Below are 27,227 nucleotides of genomic sequence, written 5' to 3' on the forward strand. Positions count from 1 at the left end.
ACAGAAAAAGTAAATAATATAATAAATGTTTTTACTAAAAATCTATTATATACTACAAATATTACTACTTAAAAAACATAATTTAAAATACACAAAAACAGAATAATATAATGTTCAATTTTGAACGATATAAACAATACCAAAATTTCTAGGAATAATACATACAATATTCCATACAGTAAGGAAAGCATTGGATGGGTAAAACTTACTATTCCCACTCCAGTTGGTGTAACAATAGGGAAAGTACTTCACTTCAAACACATACCTTATTTTAATACAAGGATTAATTTCATAAGATTATAAAATTATTGTCATAAAATTAAATATGTACTTTAAAAATAATTAAAGAATTAAAATAATTAGCCATTTTTAAAACAATTAATATAAGACAAAATGGGATTTAATAATTATTTCAATAGGTTCCCGCACTATAGTAACACATTAAATATATATCTAAATTTAAAAATTATAAAAATTACACAATTTACATTAATATTTAACAATTAATTATAAATAAATAATTTATAATTAATAAATTATCAAGCAATTAATGTCCAACACCATACCCCTACAAACCCCAAAACCACACCTAAAATGTAAATTGAAAAATTATAATAATTGGAAATCAATTAATTAATAATTTGTAAATAATTTATTATTTAATTAACTTTCTACCCTATACCTGTACAAACCCAACAGCTGCAACTAAACTAACTTTAAAAAAAATATTTGCTCAGTTTACATACTCAATAATCATATAAATAATGTAAATTAAAATATATAGAAAAATATATAGAAATTCATTATACTTAACTTCCCACACTGTACCCCTACAAACCTCACAACCTGCTACAATATTATAAATTACAATTTCATAATTAAATGAAAAATATAACTAACTTAAAATTACAAACTATATTTAAAAACATTAACAACAATTATGCAAACTATATAAAACATAGACAAGTACAATATTATTTAAACATAAAGAAATTTGAAAAATGATATTTCTCAACTTAAAATATATATATTTTTTATTAACTATATATTTATTCATGATATTTCTGTGTCACAATATTTAAAACTCAATATATCTACAACTCGATATTTTTCCAACAATATTTTGTCCAAAACACAGCTAAAACAGGACTGAAGGTGCCAGAAACAAATGATGAAATCAAGACTTTATAAGTTTAACTAGGTGCATCGAACATAAAGTGGAAGGTAGTGGAAAGATACACTGGGTACATTACAACATCATTTCCCTTGCCTACCACATGGAACTAAAAAGAAAACTAGGGGTGGGCGATAAACTTTGCTCTGCTGATGGAGTTTGTGGAATTTTGCAGAGTTCCAGACAAACCCCCACCTACTTCTGCGTTGGCTGAGTTTTTTCTTGAGCGAGGCTCGTCACCAGTAAGTTGGCAAGCGCAAGCATGAATTGACATTCCCTAGTTTGATTTGCAGGTGCTAGAAAGGCACCCAGTGCGATTTCCCCAATGCAGACGTCACTGGCTGTCATGACCGTTTGAATAGGGGAAGCTTCCGCTCGAGTAGAAAATCTAGTTGCGCACCAGTAAAATCCACTAGAGCAGCAGCGTCATCCGGTCCACCGCGTGGTCCCGTTCACAATGATTACTCAGCACGGAACAAGCTTCTGGTGCTAAAAATCAGGGCTTATGTACTTATTTCTGCACGCTTGCGTAACTCCACAGAGTCTTGCAGAGCTTTTATGTAACTCAGCGGAATTTCGCGGAGTGAAACTTTGCGACCTCCCCACCACCCCAAGGAAAACAAGACCTAGCATTAATGTTCTACCAACTTCTCTTTTATTTCAAACAAAAATAGTGCAAATACGTTTTATATCTTTAAATAACCTTTCTCCTTTCACACATGCAGTGATGGCACTAAGGGGAAGGAGCTTAGGCGTCAGCTGAGGATCACCTAAGATGGCCGTTCGCCCCTCTTAGCATCCTGCTATGGTGTGTGACTGAGACCCGGCAGCACAGGAGGGGAGTCCTTTAAAAACCTGTGCCTGGGGAGACATAACAGGAGAGGTAAGCTTAAAATGTGAGTTTGTACTCTACTTTACATCTAATGTGCACGCTCACCTGACTCTCTACCAAAGCCAGGGCATCTATTAGTTTTCAATAAAACTATTGGAACACCGGGACAGTGAATGAAAAAACAACGACTACTCAAGGAAACCGGTGGTGTCTAGTCACCTTACCCGAGGGAATCCAGGGGTACGCTTTGAATAGCTCAGAGGGAAAAGCCCTCAATTAATTAATTAATTAATTGATTAATTCATTCATTCATTATTTAAAAAATGTATATTTAAATAGTACGGATATGACCAAAAGATGCTAGAGCACTTTGTAGTAGAAATATGGAAATATAGATGGTTTAAATTTACCAAATACCTTCATTTTCACTTGTTCATCATGAAGGGCTGAAATACCAAGAGCCCTGATGCCCTTAGAGCAGGTAACATTAAAGGATGGCATGATGTGTTGCAGTAGCATAACAAAGGCCCCCGCAGCCCCCATGGTGCGGTGGGGGTGTAGCTCCATGGGGCCCTCTCAGCACAGTACTCTGGCCTGGGAGCTCCTGAGTGAGTTTGGAAGGGGGCCCCTTCATGTACTTAGCAGGGGAGGGCCTTCAGGTTTCGTTACCCCATTGATCAATTGCATCAAAGGTTGCAGAGAGGCGCCAGGGCACCTGTAAAGAGGGTCTTTCAACTACAAATCCAGGGTGAGGCCACAGAGGCCCAGAAGTGCAGACTGTGTACCATATAGTGACAGGAGACCAATCTGTCACCAGGCAGACCCTTCTGTGATCTACAGCCTGTTCAAAGCCACCTGCTATGCATGTTAGGGGACCTGGTGCAAGCCTGTGTGTGACCTCACAGTCCACTCAAGGCTCCCCCACACCCGTCTACATATGTTAGAGCCCCAGGTGGCCCCCTCAACCTCCACCATGTATCCAGGGGTGCACAAGCAATTTCCAGAATAGGGGGTGCCACAAATTTTACATCATAGGAAATGTGAAAAATCCAAGTGTCACACAAAGAACAAGTATTGCAAGTTCAGCAGGAGTGGTAGGGATATTGTATGTAGCTGCGATAAATTATTGTGTAGAATGCAGCTGTGGTAAATTATTGTGTAGAATATAGTGGTGGTAAATTATTGTGTAGAATATAGTGGTGGTAAATTATTGTGCTGAATATAGCGGTGGTGAATTATTGTGTAGAATGTAACTGCTGGTGAATTATTGTGTGGGACGTAGCTGCTAGTGAATTAGTGTGTATTAGTGTGTAGTATGTAGCAGTGGTGAATTAGACTGTAGTATCTAACTACTGGTGAATAAGAGTGTAGTATGTAGCCGGTGAATTAGTGTGTAGTATGTAGCTGGTAATGAATTAGTCGGTAGTATATAGCTGCTGGTGAATTAGTGTGTAGTTTATAGCGGTAGTGAATTAGTGTGTAGTATGTAGCTGATGGTGAATTAGTGTGAAGAATGTAGCGGTGGTGAATTAGTGTGTATTACATACCTGATGGTGAATTAGTGTGCAGTATATGGCCGGTGAATTAGTGTGTAGTACATGGCTGGTGATGAATTAGTGTGTAACATGTAGCAGTGGTGAATTAGTGTCTAGAATGTAGCTGCTGGTAAATGAGTGTGTAGTATGTAGCAGTGTTAAAGTAGTGTGTACTATGTAGCTGCTGGTAAATCAGTGTGTAGTATGTAACCACTGGTGAATTAGTGTGTAGTATGTTGCTGTCGGTGAATTAGTGTGTAGTATGTAGCTGGTGAATTAGTGTGTAGTATGCAGCTGCTGTTGAATTAGTGTGTAGTATGTAGCCACTGGTAAATTAGAGTATAGTATGTGGCAGTGGTGAACTAAGATGTAGTATGTAGCCTCTGGAAAATTAGTGTGTAATATGTGGCAGTGATGAATTAGTGTGTAGTATTTAGCCGCTGCTAAATTAGTGTGTAGGGCGTAGCAGTAATGAATTAGTGTGTAATGTAGCCACTGATAAATTAGTGTGTATTATGTAGCTGCTGGTGAACTAGTGTGTAGTATGTAGCCACTGCTGAATCAGTGTGCAGTATGTAGCAGAGGTGAATTGGTGTGTAGTATGTAGCTGTTGGTGAATTAGTGTGTAGTATGAAGTGGTGGTGAATTAGTGTGTAGAATGTAGCCGCTGGTGAATTAGAGTGTAGTATGTAGCTGTTGGTGAATTAGTGTGTAGTATGTAGCCGCTGGTGAATTAGTGTTTAGTATGAAGCTGCTGGTGAATTAGTGTGTAGTATGTAGTTGTTGGTAAATTAGTGTGTAATATGTAGCCACTGGTGAATTAGTGTGTAGTATGAAGCCGTTGGTGAATTTGTGTGTAGCATGTAGCCACTGGTAAATTAGTGTGTAGTATGTAGCAGTTGTGAATTAATGTCTAGTATGTAACAGCTGGTGAATTATTGTGTAGTATGATGTGGTGGTGAATTAGTATGTAGTATGTAGCCACTGGCAAAGTAGTGTGTAGTATGTAGCCACTGGTGAATTAGTGTGTAGTATGCAGCCGGTGAATTAGTGCGTAGTATGTAGCTGCTGGTAGATTAGTATGTAGAATGTAGCTGTTGATGAGTTAGTGTGTATTATGTAGCCGCTGGTAAATTAGTGTGTAGTATGAAGCTGCCGGTGAATTAGTGTTTATTATGTAGCCGGTGAATTAGTGTGTAGTATGTAGCCACCGATGAATTTGTGTTTCTTATGTAGCCACTGGAGAATTAGTGTATAGTATGTAGCCACTGGAGAATTAGTGTGCAGTATGTAGCCACTGTTAAATTAGTGTGTAGTATGTAAAAGTGGTGATGTAGCTGGTGAATTAGTGTGCAGTATGTAGCCACTGGTAATGTGTAGTATGTAGCTGTTCGTGAATTAGTGTGTAGTATGTAGCAGTGGTGAATTTGTGTGTAGTATGTAGCTGGTAAATTAGTGTGTAGTATGTAGCAACTGGTGAATTAGTGTGTAATATTTAGCACTGGTGAATTAGTGTGTAATGTGTACCCCAAACCTCACCAAACCCCCCACACACTACCATCAACACACCACCCCCTACCGCATGTGGGACAAGATCCCCACAGAACGACTAAACTCCCAACTGGCCCATAAACCCCCCCCACACCAACGACCCCAACACCGGAGCACACAACCTCTCCAAATGGATCTCTACCTGTGCAGACATACTAGCCCCCCTCAGAAAACACATCACCACCCGCAACATCAAGAATACACCATGGTTCACCCCTGAACTCCAAGACTCCAAGCGCAAATGCTGCCAAGCTGAGAAAATATGTGACTAGAACCTTCCACAAACAACTTCTCCACCCTCAAAACCACCATTCGCACCCATCACCAACTCATACGTACCAACAAAAGAGATCACTACAAGACACGCCTTGACAACAACTCTCAAAACAGAAAAGAACTCTTCACCATCATCAATGAACTTGCCAAACCCAAAGCCAGCAACATAGCCCCCCCACACACACACACAGCCCCTATGTGATGCCCTTTCCAACCACTTCCTCCACAAAATCCTGGACATCCACAACAGCTTCATACCACACACACCCCTCACTCACCCAACCCAACCCCCACTCATGACCCCCCACCACACTCTCCACGTGGACCCCCACCACACACGAAGAAACCGAAAAAACCATGAACTCCATCCACTTCGGTTCCCCCTCCGACCCCTGCCCACACCGCATCTACAACAAAGCTAGACCAACCATCGCCCCCATACTCTACAACCTGATCAACTCCTCTTTTGACTCCACCACCTACCCAGACCCCTGGAAGCACGCGTAAGTCACTGCTCTCCTAAAAAAAAAACAAGCCTACCCAGAGATCCTCTCCAACTACCGCCCCATCTCCCTCCTCCCTTTTGGCGCCAAGGTTGCAGAGAAATTAGTCAACGCCCGCCTATCCCACTTCCTCGAAGCAAACAACACTCTTGACCCCTCACAATCCGGGTTCCGCAAAAACCACAGCACGGAAACCGCCCTCATCGAATGCACTGATGACATCAGGACCAAAGTCGACAAAGGCGAGACCGTCGCACTCATCCTCGTAGACCTCTCCTCAGCCTTTGACACCGTCTGCCACCACACACTCCACACACACCTCCACAACATAGGAATTCGCCACAAAGCCTTAGACTGGCTCACCTCCTTCCTCACCGACCGGACCCAGAGAATCCGCCTTCCACCCTTCCACTCCAACACTACCAAGATCACCTGCGGAGTACCCCAAGGGTCCTCCCTCATCCCCACACTCTTCAACATCTACATGATCCACCTAGCCAACATCCTCTGAGCACACGGAATCACTATCCTCTCCTATGCAGATGGCACCCAACTCATCCTCTCCCTCACCCGCAACCCCTCCACCGCCAAAACCAACCTACACGCCGCTCTCCTCGACATCGCCAACTGGATGACCACTAACCACCTCAAGCTCAACTCAAACAAAACCGAGATCATCATCTTTGGCCCCAACAAAACCACATGGGATGACTCCTGGTGGCCATGCACCCACCCCCGCAAACCACGCACGCAACCTCGGCATCATCCTTGACCCCTCCCTCTCAATGACACAGCAAATCAATGCTCTAACCTCCTCCTGCTTCCACACACTCCGCACTCTAAACAAATCCTTCAAATGGATTCCCCCAGAAACCAGAAAGACAGTCACCCACGCACTCATCAGCAGCAGACTGGACTACGGTAACGCCCTCTACGCCAGCACCACACTCAAACTCAAACGCAAACTCCAGAGAATCCAGAACACAGCAGCACGCCTCGTCCTTGGCCTCCCCCGCCACGAACGAATCTCACCACACCTCAAATCCCTTCACTGGCTCCCCATAGACAAGAGAATCACATTCAAGATCCTCATCCACGCACAAAAATCCCTCCACAACACCAGCCCAACCTACCTCAACGCAAGAGTTAACTTCCACACTCCCACACACAACCTCTGATCAGCCGACCTCGCCCTAGCCACAGTCCCCCGCATCCAACGCACCACCACAGGAGGCAGGTCATTCTCCTACCTCGCCCCCAAAAACTGGAACTCCCTCCACACCGACCTTCACAAAACCAAAGACCTCCTGGTCTTCAGAAAGAAGCTCAAGACATGGTTGTTCGAGCAGTGACCCTCCCTGCCCCCCCCATGTTCCCCCCCCCCTCCCCAGCGCCTTGAGACCCTCACGGGTGAGTAGCGCACTCTACAATTTTTTTGATTGATTGATTGATGTAGCCACTGGTAAATTAGTGTGAAGTATGTACCGGCTGGTAAATTAGTGTGTAGTATATAGAAGTGGTGAATTAGTATGTAGTATGCAGCTGTTTGTCAATTCATGTGTACTATGAAGCTGTTTGTGAATTAGTATGTAGTATAAAGTTGATGGTGAATTAGTGTGCAGTATGTAGCGGTGGTGAATCATTGAGCAGTCTGGAGCTGCTGGTGAATTAGTGGGTCGTATGGAGCCGCTGGTGAATTAGTGTGTAGTGTGTAGCTACGGTGAATAAGTGTGTAGTATGTAGCCACTGGTGAATTAGTGTTTAATATGTAGCCACTGGTGAATTATGGGGTCATTACGACCTCGGCGGTCTTTTTGCAAGACCGCCAAGGGACCGCCGTGCGGAAGACCGCCTGTGCAGGCGGTTTGCCGCTCTGCGTATTATGACTGTTGGCTGCTCTCCGTTGTTATTCCGACGGAGAGCCACCAACAGCCATACTTGCGGGCGGCGGGGAAGTGGAGGTTGCTCCACCGCCACGCCAACAGAACACCGCCCAGCGAATCACGTCCTGTGATTCGCCGTGGCGGTGTTCTGTTGGCGGTGTGGTGTCGGCAGAGCTGCCCCCATGGCTCCCGTCCCCTCCCGAAGGATCGACGGACCAGGTAAGTCGATCGTCCGTTAGGGGAGGGGGGTGGGGGTGTTGTGTGTTGTGTGCGTGCATGGGGGTGTGCGTGTGTGTATGTAGAGGGGGTGTGTGAGTGCGTGTATGCTTGCGGGGGTGTTGTGTGTATGGGAATGAGTGCGTGTATGGCTGTGGGTATGTCTGTATGGATGTGTGCGTGTATGTTTGAATGTGGGTGTGCGTGTCTGACTGTGTGTGTGGATGTAGGCATGTATGTCGTGGTGTGTGCGTGTGTGTGTTGGTGGTGCCTGCATGCGTGTCAGGTGTGTGTGTGAGTAACGTTATGTTGGGGGTCGGCAGGGGTGGTGGGGGGTGTAGGGGAGGGAGTCGGGGTGGGGCGTAGGGGAGACCCCTATCAGTGCCAGGGAAGGAGTTCCCTGGCACTGATAGTGCTTACCGCCATGGATTTCATGGCGGTTGAAACCGCTGGGAATCCATGGCGGTTAGCCGGGTCCAAATACCGCCGGCGGTATACTGCCGGCTGCCGGGCTGGAGACCCAGGTCTCCAGCCCGGCGGTCGTCTCCGCCCTGACGGGCGGGACGGAGAACCGGCGGATGACCATGGTGGTAACCGCCATGGTCATAATACACCAAGGTAAAACCGCCATCCTGTTGGCGGTGTTACCGCCAGTTCTCCGCCATCCACCAGGGTTGTAATGACCCCCTTAGTGTGTAGTATGTAGCTCCTGATTAATTAGTTAGTAGTATGTAGTCAGTGATGAATTAGTGAGTAGTGTGTAGCTGTTGGTGAATTAGTGAGTAGTTTGAAGATGCTGGTGAATTAGTGGGTAGTATGTAGAGCAGTATGTATCAGTGGTGAATAAGTATATAGTATGCAGCTGTCGGTGAATTAGTGTGTAGTGTGTACCCTCTGGTGAATTAGTGTGTAGTAGGTAGTTGTGGTGAATTAGTGTGTAGTGTGTAGCTGCTGGTGAATTAGTGTTTAGTATGTAGCCATTGAATTAGTGTGTACTATGTTGCTGGTGATGAATTAGTGTGTTGGATGTAGCTTCTGGTGAATTGGTGTGTAATATGTAGCCACTGGTGAATTAGTCTGTAGTATGTAGCCGTTGGTAAATTAGTATGTAGTCTGTAACTGTGGTGAATTAGTATGTAGCTGGTGGTGAATTAGTATGTAATATGTTACCATTGGTGAATTAGTGTGTAGTATGTAGCCACAGGAGAATTAGTGTGTAGTATAGCAGTTGTTAATTACTTTGTAGTATGTAGCTGGTGAACAAGTGTGTAGAAAGAAGTAGTGGTGTATCAGTGTGTACTATGTGGCCACTGATGAATTAGTGTGTAGTATGTAGCCGCAGTGAATTAGTGTGTAGTATGTAGCCACTGTAGCTGCAGTGAATTAGAGTGTAGTATGTAGCCACTGGTGAATTAGTGTGTAGTATGTAGCAGCTGGTGAATTAGTGTGTAGCATGTAGCAGTGGTGAATTAGTGTGTAGTGTGTAGTCTCTGGTGAATTAGTGTGTAGTATATAGCCGCTGGTAAATTAGTGTGTAGTATGTAGCTGGTGAATTAGTGTGTAGTATGTAGCTGCTGGTAAATAAGTGTGTAGTACCTAGAAGTGGTGAATTAGTGTGCAGTATGTAGCCACTGGTAAGTCAGTGTGTATTATGTAGCAGCGGTGAATTAGTGTGTAGTATGTAGCCACTGGTAAATTAGTGTGAAGTATGTAGCAGTGGTGAATTAGTGTGTAGTATGTAGCTGATGAATTAGTGTGTAGTATGTAGCAGCTGGTGAATTAGTGTGCAGTATGTAGCTGCTGGTGAATTAGTGTGCAGTATGTAGCCGCTGTTGAATTAGTGTGTAATATGTAGCAGTGGTGAATTAGTGTGTAGTATGTAGCCACTGGTAAATTTGTGTGTAGTATGTAACTGGTGAATTAATGTGTAGTCTGTAGCTAATGGTGAATTAGTGTGTAGTATGCAGCCACTGGTAATATGCAGTATGTAGCCACTGGTGAATTAGTGTGTAGTATGTAGCAGTGGTGAATTAGTGTGTAGTATGTAGCTGGTGAATTAGTGTGTAGTATATAGCCACTGGTGAATTAGTGTGTAGTATGTAGCTGCTGGTGAATTAATGTGCAGTATATAGCCGCTGATAAATGTGCATGTTGTATGCCGCAGTGGTGAATTAGTGTGTAGTATGTAGCCACTGTTAAATTAGTGTGTAGTATGTAGCTGATTAATTAGTATGTAGTATGTAGCCACTGGTAAATAAGTGTGTAATATGTAGAAGTGGTAAATTAGTGTATAGTATGTAGTTGCTGCTAAAACAGTGTGTAGTATGTAGCTGGTGAATTAGTGTGTACTATGTAGCCACAGGTGAATTAGTGTGTAGTATGTAGCCTCTGGTAAATTAGTGTGTAGTATGTAGAAGTGGTGAATTTGTGTGCAGTATGTAGCCGCTCGTGAGGTACTGTGTATTATGTAGCAGTGGTGAATTAGTGTGTAGTATGTAGCCACTTGTAAATTAGTGTGTAGTATGTACCCGCTGGTAAATTAATGTGTAGCATGTAAAAGTGGTGAATTAGTGTGTAGTATGTAGCTGGTGAAGTAATGTGTAGTCTGTAGCCACTGGTGAATTAGTGTGTAGTATGTAGCAGTGGTGAATTAGTGTGTAGTATGGAGCTGGTGAATTAGTGTGTAGTATGTAGCCACTGGTGAATTAGTGTGTAGTATGTAGCTGCTGGTGAATTAGTGTGTAGTATGTAGCCACAGGTGAATTAGTGTGTAGTATGTAGCCGCTGGTAAATTAGTGTGTAGTATGTAGAAGTGGTGAATTTGTGTGTAGTATGTAGCCGCTCGTGAGGTACTGTGTATTATGTAGCAGTGGTGAATTAGTGTGTAGTGTGTAGCCACTGGTAACTTAGTGTGTAGTATGTACCCGCTGGTAAATTAATGTGTAGTATGTAAAAGTGGTGAATTAGTGTGTAGTATGTAGCTGGTGAATTAATGTGTAGTCTGCAGCCACTGATGAATTAGTGTGTAGTATGTAGCCACTGGTAATATGCAGTATGTAGCCGCTGGTGAATTAGTGTGTAGTATGTAGCAGTGGTGAATTAGTGTGTAGTATGGAGCTGGTGAATTAGTGTGTAGTATGTAGCCACTGGTGAATTAGTGTGTAATATGTAGCTGCTGGTGAATTAGTGTGCAGTATGTAGCTACCGGTGAATTAGTGTGTAGTATGTAGCCACTGGTGAATTAGTGTGTAGTATGTAGCAGTGGTGAATTAGTGTATAGTATGTAGCCACTGGTTAATTAGTGTGTAGTATGTAGCAGTGGTGATTTAGTGTGTATATGTAGCCGCTGGTAAATTAGTGTGTGGTATGTAGCTGGTGAATTAGTATGTAGTATGTAGCCACTGGTAAATGAGTGTGTAGCATGTAGAAGTGATCAATCAATCAATCAATCAAAAAAATTCTTAAGTGCACTACTCACCAGTTAGGGTCTCAAGGCGATGTTGGGAGGGGGGTTGCTGGTTACTGCTCAAAAAGCCATGCCTTGAGGTGCTTTCTGAAAGTTAGGAGGTCCTGGGTCTTCCGTAGGTTGGTGGGGAGGGAGTGCCAGGTCTTGGCGGCGAGGTGGGAGAAGGATCTGCCACCAGAGGTGGTGCGTTGGATGCTGGGGACTGTGGTGAGGGCAAGGTCGACGGAGCTGAGCTTTCGAGTTGGTGTGTGGAAGTTTATTCATTCCTTGAGGTAGGCCGGTCCAGTTTCGTGGAGGGCTTAATGAGCGTGGACGAGGACTTTGAAGATGATCCTTTTGCTGATGGGCAGCCAGTGTAGGGATCTGAGGTGGGTGGATATATGTTTGTGGCGAGAGAGGTTGAGGATGAGACGTACGGCTGCGTTTTGAATTCACTGGAGTGGGCCACCAGGAGTCATCCCATGCGGTCTTGTTGGAGCCGAAGATGATGATTTCTGCTTTGTTTGAGTTAATTTTGAGGTGGCTTGCTGTCATCTATTTGGCGATGCCGAGGAGTCTGGCGTGCAGGTTTATCTTGGTGGTGGCTGCGTTCCTGCTGAGGGAGATAATGAGCTGGTTGTCATCTGCGTAAGAGATGATTCCGTGGGGGTGGAGGATGGTGGCGAGAGGAGCCATGTAGATGTTGAAGAGGGTGGGGCTGAGGGAGGATCCTTGGGGGACCCCGCAGATGATCTTGGTGGCTGGAGATCGGAAGGGAGTGAGGCGGACCCTTTGAGTTCTTTCGGCGAGGAAGGAGGTGAGCCAGTCCAGGGCCTTGTGTCGAATTCCAGCGTCAAAAAGGCATGCACGGAGGGTCTGGTGGCATACAGTGTTGAAAGCTGCGGAGAGGTCTAGGAGGATGAGGGCGACGGTCTCGCCCTTGTCCACTCTGGTCCTGATGTCGTCTGTACAGTCGATGAGGGCGGTCTCAGTGTTGTTGTTCTTGCGGAATCCAAACTGGGAGGCGTTGAGTATGTTGTTTTCTTCTAAGAAGTGAGAAGGTTGGGCGTTGACTATCTTCTCAGTGACCTTTGCGGGGAAGGGGAACAGAGAGAATGGACGGTAGTTCGTGAGGTCTTCCTGGTCTGCCTTGGGTTTTTTGAGGAGCGCGTTGACTTTGGCGTGCTTCCAAACGTCTGGAAAATTTGCGGCGTCGAAGGAACTGTTGATGATGGCGCGGAGCTGCGGAGCGATGATTTGGCTGGCCTTGTTGAAAATGTGGTGGGGGCAGGGGTCTGTGGGGGAGCATGAGTGGATGGAGTTCCTGGTTTTGTTGCTTTCTTCATCGTTGGTGGGGGTCCAGGTGTGTAGTTGGTTGGTGTGGGAGGGCGTTGTGTTGTTGGTTGTGTCAGTGGTGGTGATGATGGGTGCTGATGCTGTGTATTTGTTGTGTATATCTGAGATTTTGAGGTGAAAGTAGTTGGAGAGGTAGTTGCAGGGGTTTTGGGAGTTTGGAGGGTTGGTGGTGCTGGATTTGGGTTTGATGAGTTCTTTGAGTGTGTTGCCTATGCGTTCTTTGTAGAAGGACCGTTTGGTGGTCCAGATAAGTTGGTGGTGTTTGCACATGGCTGTTTTGAGGGCGGAGAAATTGCTTGTTGAGGGTTATTGGCGCCAGGCTCTCTCAATTTTATGGCATTCTCGTTTGGAAGCTTGGAGTTCTGTGGTGAACCAGGGTGCAGTCTTGACGGTGCGGGTGTTGTTGTTTCTTTTCAACGGGACGAGGGAGTCTGCGCAGGTTGTTAGCCATTGTGTGAGGTTGTGGGCGGCAGTGTTGGGGTCGTTGGTGATGGGAGGTGGAGCTTGTGTGAGGTTGGCGATCAGGTGTTCTTTGGAGATCTTGTTCCACTTGCGGTAGGATGTAGTGTGTTGTTGGTCGTGGGTAGGGGGTTTCATGAAGGAGAAATGGACGCATTGGTGGTCAGTCCAGTGGAATTCGGTGGTGTGAGTGAAGGTGATGTGGCTGCTGGAGGTGAAAATGGCATCAAGCGTGTGTCCTGCTGAGTGAGTGGGTGAGGTGACCAGTTGCTTGAGGCCGAGGCTCGTGAGGTTGTCCAGCAGGGCTGTGGAGTTGCAGTCATGGGTGCTTTCCAGGTGAAAGTTGAGGTCACCAAGGAGTATGTAATCTGTGGAGGTGAGGGCGTGGGAGCTGATGATATCTGCGATGGCATCGCAAAATGGGGGGGCAAGGTCCTGGTGGTCTGTAAATGAGGGTTCCTCTGAGGGTGGTGTTGGCGTTGATGTGTATTAGAAAGTGTAGGTGGTCTGCGTTGTCTAGGGCATCATTGGTGTTGGGGGAGATTTTGATGGTGTTTTTGTGTATTATGGTGATACCGCCTCCTGGTTTGTTTATGCGGTCTCTGCGGGTGATTTTGTAACCTTTTAGGATGGCCATGGCTATGTCGGGTTCTGATGAGGGGTTTATCTATGTTTCCGTTAGGAAGGCGATGTCAGGGGAGTATGTGGTGGCAGGTCCCAAAGCTCAATGGCGTGTTTGTGGATGGAGCGGGTGTTAAGGAGGATGGAGTTAAGGTGGTTGCGGGGGTTGGTGTTATTGTGGTGCGTGTTGGTGTTGTTGGTGTTAGTGTGAGTGCAGGAAAAATGGCATGAGTGGCATGTGAATGGTCCATGTGTGTGCTAGGGGTTGGCTTGGGCGCAAGCGGGATGCTGGCCTGGGTTGAAGGCATGGAGTTCTGTGGAAGAGTAGTGCTGCTTCGGGGGATCGGAGCAGCATGGACCAGGGGGATGGGCGCTGGGCGTGTTCCAGGTGCAGACGGGCACAGACGGGCGCAGACGGGCTTTCCTCTGGTGTGCCTCCAGCGCGCCAGCGGCGTGGCCACACAGCGGCCACCATTAAGAAGGGGAGGTGGGAGGGAGGAGCAGCTTGGAAGCGGGAGGGAAAGACCAATGGGGGGTGAGAGGGGCAGGGTTGCAGGGGATGCAGCGGCAGGGATCGGGAGAACCGGCAAGAGCCAGCTGCAAAAACGGCCAGTAAACGCAGAGGGCAAAACGAAGTGGAATGGAAAATGGCACAAATACAGTCAGAAACAGTGCATGAAATGAAAAACGATATACTAAAAATGAAATACTAAGCGAAATACAAATACAAATACAAAGTGCAGAGTACACTAGATACGCCTACCACTAGGCACCAGGGATGAGGCGCAAGTGAGTGCCTGTGGGTGGTGGAGGGCCTTGAACTTCCTTCTGGTGGCAAACGGCGGGGTCAGGGGCACGGAGGCAGGCTGGTGGAGCAAAAGTGGACTCCTGGCCAAAAGCAGGTCAGAGGGTCACACCTAAGTGATGAATTAGTGTGCAGCATGTTGTTTCTGGTAAATTAGTGTGTAGTATGTAGCTGGTGAATTAGAGTGTACTATGTAGCCACTGGTAAATTATTGTGTAGTATGTAGAAGTGGTGAATAAGTGTGAAGTATGTAGCCAATGGCAAATTAGTGTGTAGTATATAGAAGTGGTGAATTAGTGTGTAGCTGTTTGTCAATTAGTATGTAGTATGAAGCCTTTGGAGAATTAGTGTGTAGTATGCATTGCTGGTAAATTAGTGTGCAGTATGTAGCCTGGTGAATTAGTGTGTAGTAGGTAACCGCTGGGGAATTAGTGTGTAGTATGTAGTGGTGGTGAATTAGTGTGTCGTGTGTAGCCTGGTGAATTAGTGTGTAGTAAGTAGTCACTGGTGAATTAGTGTGTAGCCTGGTGAATTTATGTGTAGTGTGTGGCCGCTGGTGAATTAATGTGTAGTATGTAGCAGTGGTGAATTAGTGTGTAGTTTGTAGCCGCTGGTGAATTAGTGTGTAGTATGTAGTGGTGGTGAAGTAGTTTGTAGTATGTAGCGCTGGTGAATTAGTGTGTAGTATGTAGCCTGGTGAGTTAGTGTGTAGTATATAGCCGCTGGTGAGTTAGTTTGCAGTATGTAGCGGTGGCGACTTAGTGTGTAGTTTGTAGTCATTGGTGGATTAATGTGTAGTATGAAGCCGCTGGTGAATTAGTGCGCAGCATGTAGCAGTGGTGAATTAGTGTGTAGTATGTAGTCAATGGTGAATTAATGTGTAGTATGTAGCTGTGGTGAATTATTGTGTAGTATGTAGCCTGGTGAGTTAATGTGTAGTATGTAGCCAATGGTGAGTGAGTGTGTAGTATGTAGCTGGTGAATTAGTGTGTAGTATGTAGTCGCTGGTGAATTACTGTGTAGTATGTAGCTGCCTTGATTTGTTTTCATTGTGTTAAAAACTTTACATACATCACACTACAGTTACTCAAAATGTGCTTCATGTGTGCTGTCCTAACTGCTATATTTTGGATAATGTGTGTAGTTCATGTACACATTCACCTTACACATTCCTACCACCTTGCAGTCGGAGAAAGACTACACCCATGTCCATGTGAAAAGAAAAAGCCGCAACCTGACCAAAGACACAAACTGACATTTGACCAGTTGTGTCAATCACACCAAATGTGACAAGAGAAAAGCACAAAAGGCACGGGTTTCACTGTGGCTCGTTCACCTTCCAGGCTCCAGTATGGTTCCTGTGGGGGGGGGGCAGGTCATTAGGCGCCCCTCCCTTCAGGTGTCTATTTACAGCGCAGACACCCTACCCGGCGCTATAAATAGGCGCCCCTCGTCACTGCCAGGGCTTCCTTTAAAGTTTAATCAACCTCAGCCCTTGTTTAAATTAAAAGGAGCCGGGGTGGCTGATGCTGCACCCCCCCCCCCCCCCCCCCCTCCCGGACAGGACTGGACACACGAGAGGTGACCTGTAACCCGAGCACTGGACCCGACATTGGATAGGATGGTCCTGGCGGTGACACCACACCCCAGGTGAGTCGGGGTGCGGACCTGACACCCCTCGGACTCCACAAGGCGTCTGTCCCCCTCCCGGGGGCGGCGGTGCCACGGCCCCTGCCCAGGACAGCTAAGGGCGCCCGCGTCTGGCGGAGCAGGCTGTGGAAACCAGCGAGGAGCGCTTCGAGGCGCCACTACTGACGCCCATTGTGTAAGGCGCTTTCTACAGCCTCGTCGGACGGCACGCACGGAGGCTGGCTGTCGGAAGGGTCCGCCCTTTCCTGTGGACCACACGCTACTGGTGCATTAGGAACAGCGATGCAAAGTTCAACATACCCCATAAAATGTGGAGGTTCATCTGCGCTCCAGAGGGGACCCCTCACCGTCGCCCCTAGAACAACCTATCCTCAGAGCCAAAATACGCACGTGCAGTATTTATTTATTTAGGAGTTTTTATATAGAGCGGACATTACCCAGGGGAGTCAGACCACTTTACAATAGAACGAAAGGCTACACCAGGGGTCTTCAAAATACAAAATGCCCCCTCCCCCCGTGGGAAAAAAATCATCAGCCCCCCCTCAACATTTTTCACATTTATTTTATGAAACTGTTTAAATAGGTCTAGACTTATTTAAACATTGCAGTTGGGTCCTGTTACCGATTTAAAATTGCAATCAATTACATGATTGTCAAGCCTATGTTTCTGGTCAGGTAGGCCTTAATAAGGTGTAAAATAATCCACAGTGTTATTATTGGAAATGGGGGTGAGGGGTTTGAAGAATACTTGAAATCCCTCCTCTCTTGACACCTTCTGCCAGCCAGAATATAAATGACAGAAGAGGTAATTGATGGCCAATGACAGAGCGGTGACTGTCCCTCACTAAAACCAAGCACTGACATCAGTGCAATGCTTCCTTTGGCCAGAGCCAAAATCACTTGGATCACTCGAGGCCGCCCTAGGGGTCCGCCGCACAGTTTGAAGACCTCTGGGCTACACCATAAATTTAGAGTAACATGTTAGTAGGTGACAAATTACATTACTTCTAGCTGCTAGGGTTACTGATGGCGAGAGTCCATCAAACCAAGTCCTCTGCCATCAAGCACCCACCCAGCAGGCATCTCCCTTCCACTGCTCCTGGCTCATCACCTGGACATGCAGCCTCTTAAGTCCGACAAGTTGTTGCTGAGAGGAAATTCCAACCTTTGAGCAAATTTTTTCAGACTCTGCCCCTCAGAGTTTTGAACCATCGCCCATGCTCATTCCCTCAAAATGTCCCTGACCTTCCACCCAGCACAGAGGTCAGTGCTTAGATCTCATCCTCCCCAGAGACACCGATGGTCAACTTCCTACCTCCACCCACGGGAGCGGGTCCAACCGCCCTCCCACCCCATCTCTGTGTCCACCCCACCCCTCACACAGGGCTCATTTACACCAAGGAACAGTCTCTGTCTGAGATCCTCGAGGTTAGGGGTCACTGTAGGAGGCTGGCCTGGCTCATAGTGGGTACCTGATGGTACTTACACCTTGTGCCAGGTCCAGTTATCCCTTATTAGTAGAATAGAGATGTTCTAGCAGCTTAGGCTGATAGAGGTAGCTATAGCAGAGCAGCTTAGGCTGAACTAGCAGACATGCAAAGTTCCTACTATACCACTTATATCCTATAGCACAATATCATAAGAATCACAATACTCAGAGTTAATAAAAATAAAGGTACTTTATTTTAGTGAGTATTTGCCAAAAATATCTCAGAGGATATACTCCCTTAGGGGGTAAGTAAAATACACAAAATATACACACAAACCAAAATCAGGTAAGTAAACAGTTAAAAAAGTAGTGCAAACACTGTAGAATGCAGTAGGATGCAATAGGCCTAGGGGCAACACAAACCATATACTAAGAAAGTGGAATGTGAAGCACGTAGGAACCCCAGGCCTAGTGTACTGTGTACAGGGTCTCTGGGAGTGTAAGAAAATACTAAGGGTATCCAAGATACCCCACCCCAAGACCCTGAAAAGTAGGAGTAAAGTGACTCTACTTCCCCAGAAACGTACTAAAGTTGTGATACAAGATTCTGCAAAGACCACAACAGACTGCAAATCACTGAAGACGGATTCCTGGACCTGAGGACCTGCAAAGGAAGGGGACCAAGTCCAAGAGTCACAAAAGTGTCCAGGAGGGGGCAGGAGCCCATTAAACCCCGGATTAAGGTGCAAAATGGCTGCCTCTGGGTGGAAGAAGCTGAAGATTCTGCAACAACGGAAGGTGCCAGGAACTTCTCCTTTGCACAGAAAATGTCCCACGGAGTGCTGGAGGATGCAGAGTTGTTTCTTTGGAGAAAGACCACAAACAAGACTTGCTAGCTGCAAAGGTTGTGGTTGAAGAAAAAGGGTGTTGCCCGAACCAAAGAAGGACCAGGAGGTCGCCACTTGGAACAGGAGACAGAGGAGGCCCTCAGCAATACAGAAAGCCCACGCACAAGAAGGCATGCACCCGCCAAAGTACTTGAACGTGGGTTCCAGAAAACTGAGCACGGCGGTTGTCTCAACACTACAAAGGATGGTCCCACAAAGCCGGTGGTCAACTCAGCGAGTTGAGCAATGCAGGACGGAGTGCACTGAAGCCCTAGCAGCTGCAGTTTACACAGTACACAGGATTACTGTCTGGAGAGGGGAGGCAATGACTTACCTCCTCCAAATTTGGACAGGTGGACCACTGGACAGTCTGGGTCACTTGGGTCTAACACCTGTGTTCCAGGGGCCACACTTGTCAGGATGAGAGGGGTCCCAGAGTACTGGTGATGCTGAAGTTTGGTGCCTGCTGAAGCAGGGGGAAGATACCATCAACCCACATGAGATTTCTTCGTGGCTTCCAGCGCAGGGTGAAGGCAGACAGCCCCCAGAGCATACACCACCAGGAAACAGTCGAGAAAGCCATCAGGGTTAAGCTCTACAACGTTGCTGGTGGTCTTCTTGCTACTTTGTTGCGGTTTTGCAGGCATCATGGAGCAGTCAGCGATCGATCTTTGGCAGAAGTCGCAGAGGGAGATGCAGAGGAACTCTGATGAATCTTACAAATCGTTATCTGAGAAAAAGCCCACTGGAGAGACCCTAAATAGCCCTCAGAGGAGGATTGGCCACCTAGTCAGGTAAGCACCTATCAAGAGGGGTCTCTGACATCACCTGCTGGCACTGGCCACTCTGAGGCCTCCACTGTGCCCTCACACCTCTGCATTCAAGATGGCAGAGGTCTGGGACACACTGGAGGAGCTCTGGGCACCACCCCTGGGGTGGTGATGGACAGGGGAATGTTCACTCCTCTTTCCTTTGTCCTGTTTCACTCCAGCACAGGGACTGGGGGTTCCCTGAACTGGTGTAGACCGGTTTATGCAAGGAGGGCACGATCTGTGCCCTTCAAAGCATTTCCAGAGGCTGGGGGAGGCTACTCCTCCCCAGCCCTTAACACCTATTTCCAAAGGGAGAAGGTGTAACACCCTCTCTCAGAGAAAATCTTTGTTCTGCCTTCCTGGGACTGGGCTGCCCTGTGGGTTGGCAGCAGCAGTAGCTGCAGAGAAAAGCCCAGAGAGCTGGTTTGGCAGTGCCCGGGGTCCATGGTGGAGCCCTGGGGATGCATGGGATTGGCACCCCAATACCAGATTTGGCATGGGGGGCCAATTCCATGATCTTAGACATGTTACATGGCCATATTCAGAGTTACCATTGTGAAGCTACAAATAAGTATTGACCTATATGTAGTGCACGCGTGTAATGGTGTCCCCGCACTCACAAAGTCCGGGGAAATTGCCCTGAACAATGTGGGGGCAGCTTGGCTAGTGCCAGGGTGCCCTCACACTTAGTAACTTTGCACCTAACCTTCACTAAGAGAAGGTTAGACATATAGGTGACTTATAAGTTACTTTAGTGCAGTGTAAAATGGCTGTGAAATAACGTGGACGTTATTTCACTCAATCTGCTGTGGCAGGCCTGTGTAAGAATTGTCAGAGCTCCCTAAGGGTGGCAAAATAAATGCTGCAGCCCATAGGGATCTCCTGGAACCCCAATACCCTGGGTACCTATGTACCATATGCTACGTAATTATAAGGGTGTTCCAGTGTGCCAATTAGAATTGGTGAAAGTGGTCACTAGCCTGATAGTGACAATTTTAAAAGCAGAGAGATCATTCACACGGAGGTTCTGGTTAGCAGAGCCTCAGTGATACAGTTAGTCACTACACAGGTAACACATTCAGGCCACAAACTATGAGCACTGGGGTCCTGGCTAGCAGGATCCCAGTGAGACAGGCAAAAACAAACTGACACACAAGTAAAAATGGTGGTAACATGCCAGGCAAGATGGTACTTTCCTACAGTCACCAACCTTTTCTGTAACAAGAGCTACTTATGACCAATCAAAATCATCCCGAGCTACTGCGGTTAGTGATGTAGTGCTGACCACACCATTCCAGATTGTCATCAGTGCTCACATCAGTGCATTGTGTAGAGCTGCCAGCAGTAACTAACAAGCATCACCAACTTGGAATGTCTCTAAATGGGTAATACATAAGGGGCAGAGCTGCAACACCCCTGGCACCAAGTTGATAAAAAAGTAATAAATCTGCATGACTCAAATAATAGTTTTAAATATACTTTGACTATTCAACCCCTTTTCTCCAAACAACACCTTATAAACACTAAAAATACACACATTTTCATTTTGAATATATGCTTTTTAATTTTCATATTAGTATAATAATTTGACCAAGCAAAAGCTTCTACAGCAGTAGCCTGGGTTGCACAGAGGAGAGCTACTCACAGGGCACCAGAGAGCTACTCACAGGGCACAGGAGAACTACTCACAAGGCAATGGAGACCTACTCACAGGGCACTAGAGAGCTACCCGTAGCTCAGGAGCTACTCAGTGGAAGCGCCTGCTTTAGATGTTTGCAAAAGCTCTTGTCTCCTCTTTGTGCCCACCGGCATCTCCTGCACAACAGCCTCCTAGGACCATAACAGAGCTCTCCTTCCTCCCACCAATGCTGTTGCCCCCGCACATCCAGCCCCTCTTGGTTGCACCTTGAAAACAAACCGCTGTGGAATTACAGGTGTGGAGACCATGGCGAGTGCATCTTCCATCCTTTTTAGACTTAGGGCATCTCACTCCGTAAAAAAGTGATGGGTACAAGTGATGGGTGCTTGCAGTTCAACCTTTGGAATTTACTCCAAGTCACATTCCAGCCAATCGTGTTGTATTCACCACTAACTGTATGCAAATCAGACCTCAGTCTCCTCCAATAGGAATAGTCCAGCCCACACTACTGTGCCTTGCCCATTCTAGTCCCCTCTGAACAAGAACAAAGGTAACTCCAGATCAGATACTCCCTTGGTGGGCATCATCAGTGAGACAGAGCTGGAGTCCTGCAGCACAGCAAGTGTCTGGGCGTGGCCTTTGCCCATAGGGCATTTACTTAGAAAAACAAAAAGGTGATTGGAGAAATGCTTGACTTAATACCCTCAGCAACTGGTAGTTATTCTGGTTCACATTCCAGTCTCCAGCTTTTTGCTGACTGTCTCAGTACAAACCCAAATCAACCTCAGACAAATCAGGCTTAGTCTTACTTTAAGGGGACAGTCCCACCTGAAATGCCAGGCCACGTCTACTGTGAAAGGTAACAAATGCCACCCTTAACCAGTTTAGTAATTTTTGGGCATCATCAGGAGGTGCAACTTAAGTCCTATAGTACACTGAACACAGGAACTACACCTGGTCATTCCATCTCGTGGTGAAAAGCAAAAAGCAGATGGGGAAAAGTTTGCAATAATCTCACCTACTGGCAATCATTCTGTGTCACATTCCATGAAATCTGAGACACTACCCACAGAGGCCAATCTTTTTACAGTTAACAGTCTTGCTCTAAATAAGTATTCTCCTCTCTGAAACTTTGTCATGTAGCCTTTTGAATCGCAGATGCTCATTTTACTCTTCACAAGGTTCTGGAAACTTAACTTCTGACTTCTTCTCCAAGATTACCCTTTAGGGGCTCTTCACTGGTTTCTCCCTTATGATAGTTGCTGTCTTTGACCCTATGTGGAAAGGGGGGTGTCCTTAAATGTACTGTGATACTCTTATGAGCTATAAATCTATCTAGATTATTTCAGCTTGATGCCTTAACCAGAGGGCCAGGGACCCCTCTTTCATTCCTCCTACAATCTTCTCTAATTTTCTCTAGATAGGAGCCTTTACTCTGCTATCTTTCAAGAGGTGATAGATCTTAAAAAAGTAAAACCTTCTTACCAAAGGCAGAAATACTTTTGATCCATTTCACCCATGCTCTGGCACCGGGGCGCACTTGATTTCTGCAGGAGCTCTCACACCACATTCACCTGTGATCATTCCTATCTCCTGCCAGTTCCCAAGTCTGTCACAGGGATCCCCTTGTGGAATTATAGTGCACACATGATCCCAGCAGTTCAACCAAACCCTAACGCTTCTGTGGTCTACCTTTCACCAGTAGTGATGTACAGCTCCAAGGACTGGGCTCAATTAGGACAGGATTGACTCAGTGAGCCGGGAGTTTTCCCCACACTAAGGCTTAGGGATTAGGAGTAACTTTCCACAGATTGGAAAAACAGATGGATCTAGGAATACCTGGTCCAACTTCATGTATTTTTCCCACTTGTGGGAGGAATCCCAGCACTTCGGTACCCACCTAGGTGACAAGCAGCGCTCGACAAATCCACCTAACATTACATTACATTACATTGCCCTGCCCAAACCCTCATCTGTTGGGTGGTGGGTTGCTCTTGTGTAGCAGGTGAGGGGGAGCTTGGGGCCATCACATACATCCCCAGCTTTATCACTGCATCTCACCACCGCACCCTCGCTTTGACCCACATGCTTCTTGATTTCTTGATGTCTCAGTGTTATGTACACTCCTGGCTGACCTTATTATCAGAAGGCATGGACCTACAGCTGCACCCTGGGACCACTACTGTTCTCCTTTAACACTAAAGCCCTCTTTTCATCTCAGTGCCTCAGGTCAAGGAGATCTTTCCATTTGCACCTGGTTCATGATTACAACTTGGGCATAAATTGCACCTTTGGGTTTTTGCCCACAAATAAAACCGCAGACCACTTTAGAATATAGACTATTAGCACATTGTTAATTGAAAAACTGCCTATTACTGCTCACTCATTATTGCGAGTCCCAGGTGCACAATCACGATACCAAATTTGTGCCCAGGATAAAGAAGGGCCGAACTTTCAGGATGACTTCATGTCCTTCAATGGTTTCTCTCCTTATTTATGCAATGACAACTTTTAAATAACCATCTTTTGTGTGGTATGCACCCAGATTTTTGCCTTGACGTTTTTTTTGTTGTCCATAGGACTCTGCGCTTTATCCCTACTAACAAGTGTAAATACTTGTTCTTTCCCTTTAAGTAGGATGACATTGGTATAAACCTGATTGGCTCATTATCCTCAACTAGAAATCCCTACCATATAGGACAAAGTGTACCCAGGCCTGAAAATTAAACATCACTAGTGGACTGCACCAGTTGTGGCAACCACTACAGTGATAGGGTAAGGCATGTCTCCATGCCTACCACTGTAGCCTGGCTGTGCAGTTTCAAATTGCAAATACAGCCTGTCGAAATAAAGATTTTATTTTAATAGGCCTAAACTTCCTTTTAAACTTTTAAACATTAATAAGACACCCCTAAGGTAGACCCTTTTGCCCAGGGGGTAGGGTGATTGGTATTTAAAAGTAGGACATGTAGAAATATAATATTCAAGATGTCCTTACAGTGAAACAACATAAAAGTAATTTTCACTGTAGCAAGGCTGGCTGCTTCCATAGTGAAATGCTAGATTATATTATAATTCTAATTTTGGATTGTCAAAAGCAAGAGAAATATTTCAAGTACTCCTTAAACAACATTCAATTTAATGGTAAAGTCATTTTTTTACCTAACTGTTACTGAAAAGGTACTTCAGAAAAAATACTTTTTGCCTGCCTATAGGCTCTGATGGCCTTTCTGCAAGGGCAACTTGATGGTTCACCAGTGGTGAGATGTGAATTGTTCACAGGGCAAGGACAATGGGCCTTTGGTGCGGGGAGGTGCTTTCGTACCTTTGACAGGATGGACTGGAGGCTGTGCCCAGACCCTTTGTACGCTTCAAATGGGCCTTCCCTGTCACAGGAAGATATAGCTCACACCTGGGCATGCCTCCATTTTGACCTTCTAGTTCTCAAGGTGCCAGCCAGGTGGGAGGGAGAGCTGGCCCAGAACTGGTTTAGAATTACCATTGGGGTGGTGTTGTGAGCATCTTCTTCAACATTAGAGTGTCAAATCCTGCTTGAATGTCACACCTTGTTTGACAGCTCTGCTGGGGTTCTACATGTAACATTTAGGACTCACTTCAAAGGAGAGAAACAGAGGGGGTCATTCCGACCCTGGCGGTCCAAGACCGCCAGGGCCGGGGCCCACGGAAGCACCGCCAACAGGCTGGCGGTGCTTCAATGCCCATTCTGACCGCGGCGTTAAAGCCACGGTCAGAAAAGGGAATCCGGCGCTTTCCCGCCAGATTTCCCCTGCTTGGGCTGAATCTCCATGGCGGCGCTGCAAGCAGCGCCGCCATGGAGATTCCGACCCCCTTCCTGCCATCCTGTTTCTGGCGGTTTTTACCGCCAGGAACAGGATGGCGGGAACGGGTGTCGTGGGGCCCCAGGGGGCCCCTGCACTGCCCATGCCACTGGCATGGGCAGTGCAGGGGCCCCCTAACAGGGCCCCATAAAGATTTTCACTGTCTGCATTGTAGACAGTGAAAATCGCGACGGGTGCAACTGCACCCGTCGCACCCCTGCAACTCCACCGGCTCCATTCGGAGCCGGCTTCATTGTTGCAGGGCCTTTCCCGCTGGGCCGGCGGGCGCTCTTTTGTCGGGCGCCCGCCGGCCCAGCGGGAAAGCCAGAATGGCCTCTGCGGTCTTTTGACCACGGAGCGGCCAAATGGCGGTTTCCGGCGCCGCCCGCCAATGTCGGAATGAGGGCCAGAATGCCGAACCATCCTGTGTGTGTCCACTGTCTGGTTGCTGAAAGCTCAGCTTTCATTTTACCAGACATCTGTCTGAGGTTTTTTGGGGATACAAGATATCCTTAAAACATAATTTTAGTGCTCAATGTGGGAGGATATTAAGATTTCGATAGTACACACCCAACACTCAACATGAGCCCTTAGAGCCCACATTTAGTGCGGCTGAATATGTCAGACATCTTGGAAATGCCCAAAGTGGGTAGAGTTAGCCCGAGGAACTAAGAAAACCATACCCAGTGCAATCTATTGATGGTAGCGAGTGCTCTTCAGGTGCTGTCACTCAGTATACTCAGACTGTAACCCTGTAACCCTCACTGTGCTAGGTTCACATCAAGAAAGACTCTATTTTGACCTCATTGATGCAGCCCAGTTCCTAGCTATCTTGGGAATACCTTGGTTACAGCTTCAGAACCCTGCCACTGAATAGTCTGCTCACCAAATGACCTTGAAATTCTTGTTTTGTAAGTCAAGATGTTTGACTACCACAAGTGACCAATCCAATTACATCTTTTGTTGTATGGATCAGTCAGGGATCTACAAGAAGAATCTGCAACCCCAGTACCATGACTTCCTTGATGGATTCAGTATTTTACTACCACATAGATCATTTGATTACAAATAGATTTACAAACTGGAGCACTGATACCTTACAGTCAGATCTATGCTATTACCAAAAAAGAGAATGAACACTTGAGAGCACTTTAGACAAGCTACTCGCCATTGGGTTTGTTCACCCCTGAAAATCACCCACCTCTTCTCTGCTATTTTTAAGTGAAGAATTGCAGACATGTATTGACTAGTGAGTGTTAAAATAACAGTAAGGACCAGGTGTCCCTTGAATCCTAAGTTGAGTGATCAGGTGAAAAGGTCTACTGTGTAGCCTTGTATGACCTTCCCCTATCATATCATATCCTATAAGCCCATGAAGGCAATGAGTGAAAAACTGCCTTCAGAACCAGGTGTGTTTTGTATATGTACCTTAGAATGACGTTTGGCCTGAGTAATGCCCCATGGGATTTCAGCATTTTGTAAAAAGGATCTTCTGGATGTACAAGTTGTCAAAGTACCTCAACGACATCCTAACCTACTCCAATGCCATGAACAAGAACAACATGTTTGAGTGATTCTTTAATGTCTACGAGAAGACCGGCTGTATGCTAAGCAGCAAGGGTGAAATTTATGTAATTTGCTTTCACTTAATTAAGCAAAAGTTTGGGGAAATTATTTGGAGTTACCTGAAATTATATGAATAACAAATGCAACACTAAGCGCTATACGTTTGACACAAAGGAGCATTTCACATACAAAAATAGAGTGAAGAGAATTACTACGAGCAACAGGTATTTGTGTAATGGTTGTTTGCATTGTTCCTGCACTCCTGTTCTTTTATTTTCCCATGAACAGCAGCATAACTACTCAACATGGCATAATGGTACAATTTCTGGAATCAACCAGCATCAGGCCATCGTTCAGGACATTCTGCTTAGTTGTGAATGAATAATCTGTAGCTGAAAGGATGCACGAGTTACAGCTCAGGTTTGTAACTCTTTTCAAGATACCTAAAATCTTTCATTCAGTAGCTTTCAAATTGGAGTTAGCAGGCACCATGGCAATATGTCCATTATTTAATATATTCCTAGTAAAATATGCAAGAGATGGAACCCACATTCTCTAAGATCCATACCATAGCTACTGAGTTTGACATGGACATCTTGTACAGCCCCTACCCTCTCTGTTTGGCACAGGGTCTGCATTAACAATGTCTCTATCAGTTACAAGCAATGGCACAACTTCAGTGGTCAGCTAACACAACGGCTGCCTTAATAAATGCCCGCATCAATAACATAATCATCCTTTGTTATGTT

Source organism: Pleurodeles waltl, chromosome 10 (genome assembly GCF_031143425.1).
Source record: "Pleurodeles waltl isolate 20211129_DDA chromosome 10, aPleWal1.hap1.20221129, whole genome shotgun sequence".
Classification (NCBI taxonomy): Eukaryota; Metazoa; Chordata; class Amphibia; order Caudata; family Salamandridae; genus Pleurodeles; species Pleurodeles waltl.